The sequence below is a fragment of the Pipistrellus kuhlii genome, unplaced genomic scaffold, assembly GCF_014108245.1.
Source record: "Pipistrellus kuhlii isolate mPipKuh1 unplaced genomic scaffold, mPipKuh1.p scaffold_m20_p_33, whole genome shotgun sequence".
NCBI lineage: Eukaryota > Metazoa > Chordata > Mammalia > Chiroptera > Vespertilionidae > Pipistrellus > Pipistrellus kuhlii.
The window spans coordinates 612,798-625,469 of NW_023425533.1; positions in this window are offsets into that span (position 1 = coordinate 612,798).

The following is a 12,672-nucleotide window of genomic DNA, read 5'->3' on the forward strand; positions in this document are numbered from 1 at the left end:
TTTTATTATTTTTTTTAAGTGTCATATTATTTGCTCTATATTTTACTTTGGGATTAGTATTCTACAGTCTATTTTTACCTTTCCTTCACCATTGATTTATCCTATCTCAACCCAACCTTTATGCCGTCACGCTCTTCCTAACCTTTCCCCCTTTGATGTCCTGTTTGTCTTAACCCTTTCTGCTCTAGATTTTCCATATTCTTTCTGTTTACACCCTGCTAAAATTTCACCCTACTTGTGTATATCTAATTTTCAACCCCCTGCATCAAGCCCATACACATCTCCCTTTACGCTGTCCTAAAATAACAAAACAAAATAATCTTTCTATCCTTTTGTAGTTGTATGTTGAATGTTAACTATATAAAAGTTTTATGCTTTATTGTGATATTGTTTTGCTCATTCTTTTTGTTGATTGTATGTTTTTGTTAGCTGTGTTTTAGTCAGTTTTATACTTCTGCTTTCTCTTTCCTCGCTTGATATTAGTTGGTGTTGTAAATTGTATTAATCTCCAAATACTTGTTACTGGCATTTGCTGTGATTAAGGGTTGATCAATTGGAGTTTCCTTCCCATATATATAGTTAGTTCCTCATTTCTCTCTTAGTATCATTCTATTTTATCTCTTTTTTTTTTCTTTCTCCTCCCAATTTTATTTTGCCACTCCTATTTTTTTTCTCTTCTATCTCTCCTACCCCTAATTTGCCTTTCTATCAATATAATGGTCACCTTTATTGGAGGTTATTAATATCACAAACACATTTCTGTTTAGTGTCTTGTGTGTTGTACCTGGTTGTGTTGTATTTGTGCCTTTAAATCAATGCAAGAAAGAGAGAACTACATAACCAGACATCCTGAAAACAGAAATCATGGGGAGACAAAGAAACAGCCCACATATGAAAAAAAAAACAGGCATCACCAGAAAAGGAAGTAAACAAGTTAGAGGTAAGCAACATACCAGACCAAGAATTCTGAGTAATGATCATAAGACGGCTAAAAAGAATGGAAGACAAATTTGACAATATGAGTAAGAACAAAGAGGAAATGAAGAACCAAGAAGAAATGAAAAATGACATCGCTACTGTAAAGAACTCAATAGAAAGCATCAAGAGCTGACTAAAAGAAGCAGAGGACCACATCAGTGAGCTAGAAGACAAGATGGAAAAAAATACCCAATTAGAGCAGCTTCTGGGGGGAAAAAATTAAAAAGCAGGAGGAGAGCCTAAGGGAACTTTGGGACAATACAAAACAAAACAATATTAGAATAATAGGGATTCTAGAAGAAAAGGAAACTGAGGAAGGCATAGGAAAAATGTTTGAAGAAATAATGACAGAAAACTTTCCTGAGATACAGAAGAAAAAACACACACAAATCCAAGAAGCTCACAGAGTCCTAAACAAAATGAATCCGAAAAGACCAACACAAAGGCACATTATAATTAAACTGGCTAACACCAACGACAGAGTAAGAATCTTAAAAGTAGGCAGAGGGAGACAGAAAGTTACATAGAAAGGAACCCCCAACAGACTAGCAACTGATTTCTCAACAGAAACTCACCAGGTCAGAAGGGATTGGAATGAAATATACAAAGTCATGCAAAGGAGGAGACTTAATCCAAGAATACTGTACCCAGCAAGGTTATCAATCAAAATTGAATGTGAAATCAGGAGCTTCACAGACAAAAAAGGACTAAGGGAATTCACCACCACCAAACCAGCAATGCAAGAAATGCTAAAAGGTCTGCTGTAAAAATAAAAAAATAGGAAGACAAGAAGGAACACAGTGGTATAGAATAAAAATGGGGATAAAATCACCTATCAATGATAACTTTAAATGTAAATGGATTAAATGCCCCAATCAAAAGATGTAGGGTAAGAGATAGGATAAGAAAACAAGCCCCACATACCTGCTATCTACAAGAAATCCATTTCAGAAAAATAGAATCACACAGCCTGCGGGTAAAGGTTTTCCAGGCAAATGGAAATGAAATAAAAGCTGGGGTAGCAATACTTACATCTGACAAATTAGATCTCAAAGTGAAGGACATAACAAGATATAATGAAGGCCACTTAATAATACTAAAGGGAGCAATCCAACTAGAAGAAATAACCCTGGTAAACATATATGCACCCAATACAGAAGCACCCAAATACATAAAAAAACAAAAACAAAAAAAACTGCTGTAGGACATTAAGGGAGAGATTAATAGTAACACAATCATAGTAGGAGATTTTAATACCTGACTGTCACCTTTGGACAAATCATCTAAACAAAAAATCAGCAAAGAAATATCAATCCTAAAAGACACACTAGACCAAATGGAATTAATCAACCAACTTCAGAACATTCCACCCCAAAGCCACAGAATATACATTCTTCTCAAGTGCACATGGGTCATTTTCAAAGATAGACCACATTTTGGGACATAGGCAAAGTCTCTTTAAATTCAAGAAGATAGAAATAATATCAAGCATCTTCTCAGATCATAGTGGCATAAAACTGGAAATGAACTACAATAAAAATAATCCAAAGAAATTAAACACATGGAGAGTAAACAGCATGCTATTAAACAATGACTGGGTTACCAGAGAAATCAAGGAAGAAATAAAAAACCTCCTGGTAACAAACGACAATGAAAACACAACAATCCAAAATCACAACAATGCACTGTTAATATTTGACAAAGAGGCACGAACATACAATGGAGTCAAGACAGACTCTTTAGTAAATTGTGTTGGGAACATTGGACAGATACATCCAAAAGAATAAAACTAGATAACCAAATTACAACATACACAAAATCTATGGGACAAAGCAAAAGCAGTTTTGATAGGGAAGTTCATATCTCTACAAGCCTATTGCAAAAATCAAGAAAATACATGGTAACAAATTATCTAACTCTACAACTCAAAGAGCTAGAAAAAGAGCAACAAGAAAAGTTCAGAATAAGCATAAGGAAGAAAAAAAAAATCAGAGTGGAGATAAATTAAATAGAAACCAAAGAAACAATACAAAAGATCAACAAAACCAAGAGCTAGTTATTTGAAAGGATAAACAAGATTGATGAAGCTCTAACCAGGCTAACCAAGAAGCAAAGAGAGAGTACCCAAATAAACAAAATCAGAAAGAGATGAAATAACAACAGACTCCACTGAAATACAAAAGATTGTTACAAAATACTATGAACAAGTCTATTCCAACTAACTGGACAACTTGGAGGAAATGGACATATTCTTAGAAAAATATAACCTTCCAAAACTCAATCAGGAAGAATATAAAAAATTCAATGGACCAATGACTTTGGAAGAAATGGAAACAGTCATCAAAAAGCTTCCAGCAAACAAAAGCCCGGGGCCAGTTGGCTTCACAGGAGAGTTTTACCAAACATTCAAGGAAGAACTAAAACCTATCCTCCTCAGACTATTCCAAAAATTCAAGAGGAAGGAGCACTTCCAAGCTCCTTCTATGAAGCCAGCATCACCCTAATACCAAAACCAGATAAAGACAACACAATGAAAGAGAATTTCAGGCCATATCCCTCATGAACATAGATGCCAAAATCCTCAACAAAATTCTAGCAAATCGAATCCAACAATACATCACAAAGATCATACACCATGACCAAGTAGGATTTATTCCACGAATTCAGGGATGGTACAATATTCCCAAATCAGTAAACGTGATACATCACATAAACAAATTGAAAGATAAAAATCATATAGTCATATCAATTGATGCAGAAAATGCATTTGATAAAATCCAACACCCTTTTCTGATAAAAACTCTAAACAAGGTATGAGTACAAGGATCATACCTCAACATAATAAAAGCCATATATGATAATCCCACAGCAAACATCATAATCAATGGGCAAAAACTAAAACCATCTCCTCTAAGAACAGGAACAAGACAGGGATGCCCACTCTTACCACTCCTGTTTGACATAATACTGGAAGTACTAGCCATTGCAATTAGACAGGAAGAAGAAATAAAAGGCATCCAAATTGGAAAAGAAAAATTGTTCTTATTTGCAGATGACATGATATTGTACATAAAAAAAAAACAAAAGACTCCATTAAAAAACTAATAGATTTAATAAATGAATTCAGCAATCTATACGGATACAAAATCAATGCCAAGAAATCTATGGCATTTCTATACACCAATAATGAACTTACAGAAAGAGACACTAAAAACGCAATCCCATTTACCATCACACCCCCCAAAAAATTAAGATACCTAGGAATAAACTTAACTAAGGAGCTAAAAGACCTATACACAGAAAAGTACACGACACTGAAAAAAGAGATAGAGGAAGATGTAAACAGATAGAAGAACATGTTCTTGGTAGAATCAGCATCATCAAAATGTCCGTACTCCCCAAAGCAATGTTCAATGAACTCCTTATTAAAATACTAACGGCATATTTCACAGACCTAGAAAGAACTCTCCAAAAATATATCTGGAACAAAAAAACAAAAACAAAAACAAAAAAAGACCCCAAATAGCCACAGCAGTCCTGAGTATAGTAGGAGGGACCTCAATACCAGATTTCAAACTGTATTACAAAGCCACTGTTCTCAAAACAGCCTGGTACTGGCACAAGAACAGACATATAGATCAATGGAATAGAATAGAGAACCCAGATATCAACCCAAATCACTATGCTCAATTAATATTTGGCAAAGGAGGCATGAATATACAATGGAGTCAAGACAGTCTCTTCAATAAATTGTGATGGGAAAATTGGACAGATCCATGCAAAAGAATGAAACTAGATAACCAAATTACACCATACATAAAAATAAACTCAAAATGGATACAGGACTTAAACATAAGACAAGAAACCATAAAAATACTAGAAGCATCCACAGGCAGCAAAATCTCAGACATATGCCAAAAGAACTTCTTCACTTATACTGCCTCTAGGGCAATGGAGGTTAAAGAGAAAATAAACAAATGGGACTACATCAAAATAAAATGCTTTTTTACAGCAAAAGAAAATAACAAAACAACAAGAAAGCTCACTGTATGGGAGAACATATTTCCAAATGTTATCACTGATAAAGACTTAATCTCCAACATCTACAGACAGTTTATACAACTTACTAAAAGGAAGATAAATGATGCAATTAAAAAATTGGCAATGGACCTAAATAGAATCTTTTCAAAAGAAGACAGAAGGAAGGCCAAGAGGCATATGAAAACATGCTCAAAGAGAGATGCAAATCAAAACAACAATGCGGTACCATCTTACACCTGTCAGAATGGCTATCATCCACAAATGAGCAAATGACAAGTGTTTGCCAGGATGCAGAGAAAAAGGAATTCTTTTACACTGCTGGTGGGAATGCAGACTGATGCAGCCACTGTGGAGAACAGTATTGAGTTTCCTTAAAAAACTAAAAATGGAACTCCCATTTGACCCAATGATCCCACTTCTAGGAATATATTCCAAGAAACTAGAAACATGAATCAGAAAGGATATATGCACCCCTTTGTTCATAGCAGCACAATTGACCATAGCTAAGATTTGGAAACACCCTAAATGCCCATCAGCAGATGAGTGGATTAAAAAACTGTGTTACATCTACACAATGGAATACTATGCTGTGGTAAAAAAGAAGGAGTTCCTACCTTTTGCAGCAACATGGATTGAGATGGAGAGCATTATTCTAAGTGAAATAAGCCAGGCAGAGAAAGATAAACATCACATGATCTCACTCATTTGTGGAATATAATGAATAGCATAGACTGATGAACATGAACAGACCCAGAAACTGAATAATGTTGATCAGAACCTCAAACTTCAGGGAAGGAGGGGATGGATCCCTGGGAATAAGGAGGAAAAAATCAGCCAAGGGACTTGTGTGCATACATATCAGCCTCATCAATGGCCACAGATAACAGGGGGGTGGAGTATGAGTGGAGGGTAGGGGATAATGGGGGGATAAGAACACATATGTAAAATAATAATAATGATAATAATAATAATAATAATAATAATAATAATATTTTTAAAAAAAGAAAGTGTGAGATAACTGGAACCCCAAGAATATCTGAGAACACCTTTACTGCCATGCTAGCAGTCATCAGCTGTACGGTAATATAACCTGGGGCTATTGGGTAATATTTCTGGACCTATGTTCCTAATCCTTCACGGTGGGAGTCCTTACATGGGCTGATCCCCTCTGCCCAAAGTAGTAACTGATACCAAACAGCTTGGTCATCCAGGAGGATCACGGGTGGGGCAAGGAAGTATAATTACATAGGAGTCACCATCCAGCTTCCCTTCTGTGTGACACAAAATCAAGCCACTTCTCCTCTGTGTGTAAAATTAAAGAGAGGTTTCTGGATTGTGAAGACATCAAAGGAAGGGGCCATCACTATTTCCTCCTGGGAGAGGTGCAGAAAATATAACAAAGACATTGTCTATACAAAAAGAAATTGACAGTTTAAAATGGAATTCCCATGACCTAGAGCACTTGTGTCAAACACAAGGCCCGTGGGCCAAATCCGTCCCGCCAGGCCTTGCAATGTGGCCCGCACCACGCTGTCATCACTGCACTCCGCTGCGTTTCCATTACAATGACAGTTTATGACTGTTCAGTAAACCATTCGGCCAGCGATTTAGGCTGGATTTTAGATTTTGGACCCTTCTCTGATTGAGTTCGACACCCCTAACCTAGAGCAAAGAATATCCTTACATGATATTAGTCTATCAATATAAGGTCATTATAATTTTTCCCAGATTTGGGTTATCCCCATTACCTATAATAGTACCTTGGGTATCAATAAAAAATTATTATTATTATTATTATTTTTTTTTTTGGTGCTTGGAGACAAAGGTAACACATCTCTAGGTATTTTAGAATTACAACAGCATAATGTACAATCATCCCAAACAAACTTACAAACCAATCCTTTGAATGTCTAGAAGCAATTTAAAAATGACATGAAAGGGTTTAATCCCTTCCACTGTACAGAGGGCCCCCTGGGAAGGCACCTGAGCATTCTATACTGGCCCTTCTTGCTCTTTTGGCCAAGAGTGACCCTCCTCTTGTGGTCCAGTTGCCCACAGCTGTTGCCTGAGTTTTCAGTTCATTCCGAGTCTGAAGCATCATGGTGGCTGGTACCATGGAGCTCTCTCCCACCCAGTGGGGTGAGCTGGGCCCTCTCTGGAGAAGAAACATGGGTTCCCCAAAATATGAGATCAGTGCCCTGGCATCGCCAGCAGGTGAGGGGTTCCAGAGGGAGGTGCTGGGCATGGAGCCCATGGGGGTATAGGCTACCAAGGAGACAGAACTAAACCTCACATCACCCTGCTTGGCCCCGGAGGATGGCTAGTTAGCCAGAGATGGGTAAGATTCCTCAGGGAAGGAACAGCATAAGACAGGTACAGTCACACAGGGGCCATTGGGAGTGAACTTGGGGGTCAACAGAGGTGGGGCACAGGCCCTTACCCCCTCCCCACCTTGCAACTTGGCAGGAACCTGAACCTTCACCCCTTCTGAGGGAGGTCTCCTGCCCCCATGGCTGCTTCACTTCTCATGCACAGCTCAAATTGGTAACAGACAGAGACTTGGCTGACAGCAGCTGCCCTGTCACTGCAACGAGTTGCTTGAGAGGTCTTGTACCCATGGTGTGGGCAAGTGGGTTTTTAATATCCAAGTCCAGCCTAGTAGCAGGAATGCTCAGGCCCTTCTCAAGAAGGCAAATAATCATTTCCACTAATACACATAGGTAAGTAAGATTGTTGTTAGAGTGCTGAGTTTGACAGTTGAATAGTAGCCAATTTCTCAGAGGAAATTAAATTGGCTAATGGAAATAAGTGAATATTCTAGAGAAACTGATTGTACTATACAAAAAGCTGTTCCTAAAGTGTTAACAAAAATTCTTATTGGCAGGGCTTCTCATGGTAAAATTGTGTAACATGTAATGAATCTAAAGCAGTCATAGTTTAGTGCAAATAATTAAAATGTAAAAGCTATGAAGACTACATTATAAAATTTCCAAAAGCCTCCTATTATTTAAATTTAAAAAGTAGATGACAGTAGAAAAATATCATGTAAGAAAAAGTATCCTGCGAGTAAATTACATCTAAAAATTTTGTGCTTTAGAAAATTAACCTTCATTCGAAACACTAACAGCAAGATACTCGTGAAAATACACAAATACACACGTGGTGTTAAAACAAGCCAGAGGAAAATCATTTGGGGAAAAAAATGAAAAAGGATCCCAAGTAAAATTTATGGAAAATATCCCTTTATTAACTTTTGGTCGAGAATATGCTTGTATATTTTCAGAAAACAACTCTGAGACCATCTGGATCCCTGCAACAAACAGAAACAGTTCAGAGATTGAAGATGCTGACAATGCCTCACCAGACAGCAGCTGCGTGTTGCTGAAGGATGCCCAGGACTAAACCAGAGATGGTTGGACCTGCATTACCACCATTTGTCCACCATCTAGATCTGAAATATCATGGCTGACATGTACACATAAGGAACTGTTTAACATTGAAATTGGGACTCAAAAGAACTGTTGGCCCAGAAAGGAACTCACTACATACTGATTCATTTGCCTCTCAGCATAACCATTATGGCTTGTCTCAGTTTCAGTTCTTACAAGGGTATTTTTTGTATCACATGATCTAATGCATCTAGGGGAAATAATGAACAACATAAACTGATGAACAAAAACAGACCCAGAGAAAGAGAAGCAGTGATCAGACTCTCAAACCTCAGAGGGAAGGTAGGGGAGGGGGGGGGATTAGGAGATCAACCAAAGGACTTGTGTGCATGCATATAAGCCTAACCAGTGGCCATGGACAACAGGGTGTGGGGGTGGGGACATATGTGGGGAGAAGTTTGGGATGGGAATGGGGGGATGAGGACAATTATGTGAGACCATAATCAATAAATAAATAAAAATTAAAAAAATAAAAATAAAAATAGATTCACATAATGAGCTCCCATGTACCTAGATTTAACAGGTGCTAGCATTTTGACTTGCTTGTTTCATCTATTTTTCCTTTTACTAAAATTTCTTCAAATAAATTACACATACTTCAGTATCATAAGCTCTTTCTACATTGAAATTCTGAAGCTGCCACTGCTTCTCAAAATGTCATGCTAAGAACTGGACAAGAGTATTCCAAATGTGAACTGGTCAGCCGAGTATACAGAAAGAATAACTAGACACAATTTTGTCAATGCAAATTAGTCTCTAAAGTTAATCATTTTAGAGGCCACAGTACACTTTTGATTCAAATGCATTTGGGGTCAGCTAAAGTAACCAAGTTCTTGGCACATGAACTACTGCTGCCAAGTCAGCTTTCCACCATCATGCATTTTCTAAATTGAATTTTTGTTGGTTTTAGCCTATTGCAAATATTTTGAATTGGAATTCTGCCTTCCAGTGAATTAGATAATTTTTTCCTCCTTTGGTTCATCAACAAAGTTGATAAGTAAACCTTTTATATATTCATGCAAGTATATAGTAGTTACTTTCTAAAACTGAGGCTTATGTTATCTTAAATTTGTGGAGACTGCAATAACATATAGAAGGCCAAGCACTAAAGAGTGGACTTTTGTAGCATACATGATTTAAATTAACTGTTCCCGATTAATGATTGAAATCTAACCTTCTTAACTATTCAAACTTGACTATTCTCTGGAATAACAAACTGGTATCTGAGTACAATTTTCTAAGGCATTTTAAGCCATCCCAGAATAACTATTTAATATAAAAAAATCACCAGTTTTTTAGTGGAGCCTTAGAAACATCCACATTATTCATGACAACTAACTCAAGGGTTTGGATTTACTTTCTCATAGTTCTCATTGGAACCCAAGGTATTGGATGCAATTTGGTGTCATATTCATTAAGTTCTTTATCTAGATTTAAATATTTCTAGTCTGGGGATGCTCTAGGCTGCTGTGCAGTCTCTCATATTTACCTTATAATCCTGATTTTTCATTCAAGTGCCTCCAGAGGCTTGGTAAGAATATTAAAAAAAAAAAAAAACATGGAAAGTTCTTACACACTTTCTACTTTGAGCAAGCTAAGGTAGTTCTGGCCTCTTAGCTGCTTTTTTTTTTGACCCCTCAGTTTATCTCCCATGGTAGCAGACAATGACTCCAACTTTCCAGGGGAAGAAATTTGAGAAATCATATTTTTTTATACATGAATATACTGATACATTGCTTTCAGTATTCCAATATTCAACCTTGATAGCAATAGTGATTTCTAGTTTCTGTCCACTTAAGTGGTAAAAAAAAAAAGTATTTAAAACAGTCACAAAAATTGACATAAGTAACTTTGATAGGCATTGGCCAGAGAAAGAGTTAATATATATGCCATTTTTTTCCCCAAGCTGTTCTTTAATTCTGATATTGTTACAGGTGATATATTTCTTTTTAAAAAATTCTTTATTGTTTAAAGTACTACAGACAGTTTTACATATGTCTCATCCCCCCCCCCCATTGACCTCTTTCCTGGCCACCCCACCCTCTAGCACATGCCCTCACCCCCTTTGGTTGGTCTCTTTAACCCTTTCCCCTTCACCGCCTTGCCTCTGAAGTTTGATGGTTTATTCCATGCTTCTCTGACTCTGGATCTATTTTTGTTGATCAGTTAATGTTGTTCATTATATTGCACATATGAGTGAGATCATGTGATATTTATCTTTTCTCCGACTGGCTTATTTCCCTTAGTATAATGCTCTCCAGACCCATCCATGCTGTTGCAAATGGTAAGAGTTCTTTCTTATTTACTCCAATGTAGTATTCCATTGTGTAGATGTACCACAGTTTTTTAATCCACCCACTCATCTGCTGATGGGCACTTAGGCTGTTTCCAAATCTTAGCCATTGTAAGTAGTGTTGCTATGAACATAGGGGTGCATACGTCCTTTTTGAATGATGCTTCTGATTTATTGGGATATATTCCTAGAAGGGAAATTACTGGGTCAAATGGGAGTTCAATATTTAATTTTTTTAGGAAACTCCATACTGTTTTCCACAGTGGCTGCACCAATCTGCATCCCACCAGCAGTACACAAGGGTTTCTTTTTCTCTACAACACATGTGTCAAACACAAGGCCTGCGGGCCAAATCCGTCCCGCCAGGCCTTGCAATGTGGCCCGCACCGCGCTGTCATCACTGCACTCCGCTGCGTTTCCATCACAATGACAGTTTATGACTGTTCAGTAAACCATTCGGCCCGCGATTTAGGCTGGATTTTAGATTTTGGCCCCTTCTCTGATTGAGTTCGACACCCCTACTCTACAACATCACCAGCACTTGTTGTTTGTTGATTTGTTGACGATAGCCATTTTGACAGGTATGAGATGGTACTGCATTGTTATTTTGATTTGCAACTCTTGGGTGATTAGTGACTTTGAGCATGTTTTCATATGTCTCTTGGCCTTCTGTATGTCCACTTTTGAAAAGTATCTAAGTCATTTGCTCATTTTTTGATTGAATTGTTTATCTTCCTCTTGTTAAGATGTATGAGTTCCCTAGATATTTTAGAGATTAGGCCCTTATTAGATATAACATTGGCAAATATGTTCTCCCATACAGTGGGCTTTTATGTTGTTTTGTTGATGGTTTTTATGTATTCCCATTTATTTATTTTTTCCTTAGTTTTCATTGCCCTAGGAGTGTTGCAGAAGACCAAAGAAATACCAAGCACACTTCCCAGAGAAAGGTAGGGATCCCATTTATTAACACTAGTGGACTCCGGTAATAATTTCCAAATCAGAGTGAAGAAACACGCATAGGGCTTCAAATTTTATAAACTTCTGGGATCTTTATCTTGCAGATATGGCTCCATCCCCTTTTGTGGTCTTACAGGAAGGCTCCCAGGTGTTGTGCATCCCCAGGCTATATCCGATGATCTGTCCTCAGGGCAGCAATAAAGACCACCCCCCACCGTCCCACAAGCTTCTTTTAGCCTTGTGGAGCAAGGACCACAGGATGTTATGGTGAACAGGGGTAACAACTGCTCTTAGCTACTTCCTGCTGGAAAGGGACGATGACCAAGGGGTTAGCATCCCGCTTCTTTCTCACAAAGGGGTTTTTTAGGGAGTTCTTCTGGTTTGTAGGACTTCCTGAAGTTTAAAGGCATTCCTGTCCAGTTTGCAGGCTGGCAGAGGTAAGCAGTGGTCCCACAGGTGTAGAATGTTCCTGCAGGGGGCATCAGATGTTTTCAGCCTTGGGTGTAGAGCTGCATAATTCATATGGGAGATGACCTGTTGGATGTTGGCCCTGCATACTCCTGAAACAAATAGGAACAACATTAGTTAGCTGCACATTGGCCGTGACAGGTCCTATTATTTTTTTTTCTGTCCAATACAATTCCTGCTCCCCCCACCCCACACACACATGCATTTGGTAGTAGAGTTTAACATGCCACAAACTGATAAGTATAGCTGTTATAATAATGTAACACCTCTAATTATTGTGTGAAATGTTTGCTGTATGGAAACCCCCAATTCTCTGTAACTTCCAAAATCAATGAACACCCCAATATCTTGATGTAAAAGCTCTGTGCCCTTAAAGTGTAAACGCCCTGCTCCCAGCATAAGGCACACTGTCTGGCCCACACTGATAAGGACACAACTTGTTTACGGCGGTCTATGTAACCCCAGGACCAGCTTCAGTTGTGG